The following is a 5000-nucleotide window of genomic DNA, read 5'->3' as shown; positions in this document are numbered from 1 at the left end:
TAGAACTAGGGCGGTATCTGATCGCCTTCGAACCTCTAACTTTCGTTCTTGATTAATGAAAACATACTTGGCAAATGCTTTCGCTTCTGTTCGTCTTGCGACGATCCAAGAATTTCACCTCTAACGTCGCAATACGAATGCCCCCGCCTGTCCCTATTAATCATTACCTCGGGTTCCGAAAACCAACAAAATAGAACCGAGGTCCTATTCCATTATTCCATGCACACAGTATTCAGGCGGGCTTGCCTGCTTTAAGCACTCTAATTTGTTCAAAGTAAACGTGCCGGCCCACCGAGACACTCAATAAAGAGCACCCTGGTAGGATTTCAACGGGGTCCGCCTCGGGACGCACGAGCACGCACGAGGCGGTCGCACGCCTTCGGCTCGCCCCACCGGCAGGACGTCCCACGATACATGCCAGTTAAACACCGACGGGCGGTGAACCAACAGCGTGGGACACAAATCCAACTACGAGCTTTTTAACCGCAACAACTTTAATATACGCTATTGGAGCTGGAATTACCGCGGCTGCTGGCACCAGACTTGCCCTCCAATAGATACTCGTTAAAGGATTTAAAGTGTACTCATTCCGATTACGGGGCCTCGGATGAGTCCCGTATCGTTATTTTTCGTCACTACCTCCCCGTGCCGGGAGTGGGTAATTTGCGCGCCTGCTGCCTTCCTTGGATGTGGTAGCCGTTTCTCAGGCTCCCTCTCCGGAATCGAACCCTGATTCCCCGTTACCCGTTACAACCATGGTAGGCGCAGAACCTACCATCGACAGTTGATAAGGCAGACATTTGAAAGATGCGTCGCCGGTACGAGGACCGTGCGATCAGCCCAAAGTTATTCAGAGTCACCAAGGCAAACGGACCGGACGAGCCGACCGATTGGTTTTGATCTAATAAAAGCGTCCCTTCCATCTCTGGTCGGGACTCTGTTTGCATGTATTAGCTCTAGAATTACCACAGTTATCCAAGTAACGTGGGTACGATCTAAGGAACCATAACTGATTTAATGAGCCATTCGCGGTTTCACCTTAATGCGGCTTGTACTGAGACATGCATGGCTTAATCTTTGAGACAAGCATATGACTACTGGCAGGATCAACCAGGGAGCTGCGCCAACTAGAGCTGAGCAGCCGGCCGCCCGGGAGTGTGTCCCGGGGGCCCGCGCGAACACGCAAGCGTCCGCTCAATCATTCTGCAAACAGGAGGAGGCTGAGCTCCCCTGCACAATACACCTCGAAACCCTCTCAGGTCCCGGCGGCGCGCAGCGCCGTCCCAAGTACTTGGTCGGGTTCGAGAGAGGCGCAATCGCCCGGAGTTAGGCGAGTAGACGCTTTCGGTGCGACCACCCGTGCTCCCAACTGAGCTTGCCGCTGCCGACAGAGGCCCGGGAGCGTGCTGTCGTGGCATTGCCGGCGGGAGACAACACGCGCCACCTACGGTGACCGGCAGCTCCAACGCCAGCGCCACAGAAGGACAAAAGCCCCACTTGGGTGCCGAAGCGAACTCTCCCAGCACAGCGCACGCGCCAACACATCCGCACAGCTGCGATACAAACCACCAGCGAGAACCGCTGGGGCGACCGAGCAGCAGACGGCGTCGCGGCGCCGAGCGCCGGGCGGCGGCGCATCCTCAACGCACACAGTCCTCAATCGGACCAGCACACTGAAGATGTCCACCGCGCTTCGCACCGGGCCCGCGAGGACCTACTTTGGCCGCACGGCGCCGCGCGCAGGGTGCGCCGGCGCGCAGCTGCGACGCCTGCCGCGTCCGTCGGCCGGCGCGCCTGCCACTGGCCGCCCCCACCAGCCGGCTGTAGCGCGTGCGCCCACGCACCGCGCGGCCAGCACGCCGGGAGGCGCCCCCTCACCGGCCGGGGACGGTCCCACCCAGCCACCACCGCGTATCGCTTCACACCCAGATGCCGTTCAGTTTCATCGGCATGGTGGGTATCGCTGGAACAACCGGTTAGTACCTCAACCTATCGTCGCCATCACCGATTCACCCCTAGCGAGAACAACCGCACCACAACGGGTTACCATTTCTTCATTTGCGTAACTTCACCAGAAAACGTAGGCGTCCATCGCCATTAGCAACTTCAACGATTATTGCATGCCTGTGTCAGGTGTCACGCCACACTACGTCTGCCCACATACACGCAACAAAATGTGCACGCCTAGACAATACGTGGAAGGTGGCCCCCGTACGTATGCGATGTCCATTGCTCGAACGACTGTCAACCGGCCTCTGTAGCATGTCGCAGATATGGAACGCGGTGCACCATGCTATCACGGTGTTTGAGGAGAGACGACTAGGTCCGAATACATCAACACACAGCTCATGCTGATCGCCATCCACGGCGTCCGTTCCTCCCACACGTCTCTATGGCGTACCACACTGCAATCCAGCTCTCATAGGGAGACGACACGTAGCTGCGTGCACAATATTTGCACTGTATGGTCCGCCGTTTTTGGGCGCAGTCGTTGTACGGTCACACATGTGCCACGATGTATCATTCAGTACATAAGGACGAATGTGCAGTACAGATTGTGGTTCACGCGTACGACATCAGCGGACAGTTGACACAGGCCGCACCACAACGTAGCCTGCGTACGTCGCATGCGAAGGGCATTGAACATGCAAACTTGTCACCAACCAGCTTGCGAAGGCAGGGGGCAAGGTGGGGACGTGGGGACGTGGGGAGGGGTGGGGGGGGGGGGGGGCGGCATGTACGTCCTGCTGCCATCCACATTACAGTGTACAGCAGGAGCATGTGGAAAGTCAGCAAGACTTGCAAGGTGTTTAACATGAAGCGATACACAGGGGAGCGGGCAGTGCGAGTAGCGAACTATATTGCGAGGGTTGCGGGTGGGCAACACTACACTAATTGAACGAGTCGTATAACAATTACAGAGCAGGTTTAGGCGACAACGTGGGTTACGTTAGCGGACAACGTGGGTTACGTTAGCGGACAACGTGGGTTACGTTAAGGCACAACATGGGTTACGTTAAGGCACAACATGGGTTACGTTAAGGCACAACATGGGTTACGTTAGGGCACAACATGGGTTAGGTTAGGGGACAACATGGGTTAGGTTAGGGGACAACATGGGTTAGGTTAGGGGACAACATGGGTTAGGTTAGGGCACAACATGGGTTAGGTTAGGGCACAACATGGGTTAGGTTAGGGCACAACATGGGTTAGGTTAGGGCACAACATGGGTTAGGTTAAGGCACAACATGGGTTAGGTTAAGGCACAACATGGGTTAGGTTAAGGCACAACATGGGTTAGGTTAAGGCACAACATGGGTTAGGTTAAGGTACAACATGGGTTAGGTTAAGGTACAACATGGGTTAGGTTAAGGTACAACATGGGTTAGGTTAAGGTACAACATGGGTTAGGTTAAGGTACAACATGGGTTAGGTTAAGGTACAACATGGGTTAGGTTAAGGTACAACATGGGTTAGGTTAAGGTACAACATGGGTTAGGTTAAGGTACAACATGGGTTAGGTTAAGGTACAACATAGGTTAGGTTAAGGTACAACATAGGTTAGGTTAAGGTACAACATAGGTTAGGTTAAGGTACAACATAGGTTAGGTTAAGGTACAACATAGGTTAGGTTAAGGTACAACATAGGTTAGGTTAAGGTACAACATAGGTTAGGTTAAGGTACAACATAGGTTAGGTTAAGGTACAACATAGGTTAGGTTAAGGTACAACATAGGTTAGGTTAAGGTACAACATAGGTTAGGTTAGGTTAGGTTACACGTTGTTGTAAGGAAAGGTGTAGGGGGGGGGGGCGGGGGCGGCAGGTTCCTTGATAGTGATTATAGTAAGTGAATGCTTGTGACATGATCAGATTTGTCACGTCAGGATGCACCTTTGGCTTATTAGAGGCGGCGCTCCAATTCTATGCTTGTGTGAGACCTGTGTCTTTGACTCATGTCATTGTTTGTGCGCTGTGACAGGAGGTACTATTGTGATGTTGGGTGCACCGTTGTATAGGACATGTGTGGGTGTTGGTGCCTGGTCTGCGCAATGGTGGATGTCGAAAGGCTGGGATATTGTATTTTCCGCATGGACCTCCTGGTCTGGTTGTGATAGTGTGGATTGTGTAATGTGGCGGAGAAGATGCACTGGATGTTGTTCCATGCTGGTGCTTACATATTGTATGTGCGCCCGTTAGAAGCAGAGAGTGGTGCGTGATCAGAGTGTCTGGCTGACGTGTGGTTCCCATTGTGGGCAGACTCTTTCAGCATGTATACGGACAGTTGTGTATATTTGCTGTAGTTTGATGGCTCTGCATTGATTACTAATCAGCGCCGTGTGTACGGGTAATCTGGTTCCAGTCCAAAATGTTCCATCTGTGTACATTAGTGACAAAGACTCTCCCCATGCAGTGGGGCTCGGTCTGTTATAGCTCTTCCGCGTAATATATTTGCCCCACGTTTTTGCGACTGCGAGTGCGAGTGCAACGCGCATGGGGACCGACATGCTGATGGCTCGGTATCGGACGCCGTACAGTGAGCAACGCGATCGCGTCTCTCGCTCGTAAGTGGTACAGGTCGCGGCTCATGTATAGGGACAGCGGGAATGTCGCATATTGGAAATAACTCTTCATGAAACGCAAGTTATAGGGGTGGATTGCACTTTACGAGTGCGGGAAACTTCCGCCGTTCATCCGCTGGAGGTGCGAGTTTGGCGGTTGGGGTGGTGCACGAACGGGTGCGGGTGGAGTCATTGCCGGTCCACGGCTTCGTGCGGCAGAGCCACTGGAGATTGGGTGCTATGGTCGACAGAGGCTGCAGGCTTTGTGGGTGGCGTCGAAAGGCGGGCACTGTGGCGCCATCGCTGTCTTAATCGGCTTGGCGTCGCATAGATGGCGGTATCGTCGTTGGAGGAGGTCATGTTGCGGGAGACCTACAGATGGCGGTATGTTTTGTGGTGCGGACGTAGTGTTGTCAGATGCGCATAGATGGCGGTATTGC

The 5000-nt window shown here is 53.7% G+C and overlaps 1 non-coding gene across 1 annotated transcript in view; it reads right to left on the bottom strand.

The window, feature by feature from the left end:
• Positions 1 to 1117, bottom strand: part of LOC124734582 — a 1910-nt gene extending 793 nt beyond the window's left edge. Inside the window, exon 1 of the ribosomal RNA XR_007009394.1 lies at positions 1 to 1117. This exon is cut by the window's left edge and continues 793 nt beyond it. This is a non-coding gene — a ribosomal RNA (small subunit ribosomal RNA).
• Between the last annotated feature and the right edge of the window lie 3883 nt (positions 1118 to 5000).

This window comes from Schistocerca piceifrons, unplaced genomic scaffold, assembly GCF_021461385.2.
Source record: "Schistocerca piceifrons isolate TAMUIC-IGC-003096 unplaced genomic scaffold, iqSchPice1.1 HiC_scaffold_153, whole genome shotgun sequence".
NCBI lineage: Eukaryota > Metazoa > Arthropoda > Insecta > Orthoptera > Acrididae > Schistocerca > Schistocerca piceifrons.
Note: the sequence above shows the minus strand (reverse complement) of the source record. Positions and strands in the feature narration are given on the sequence as shown.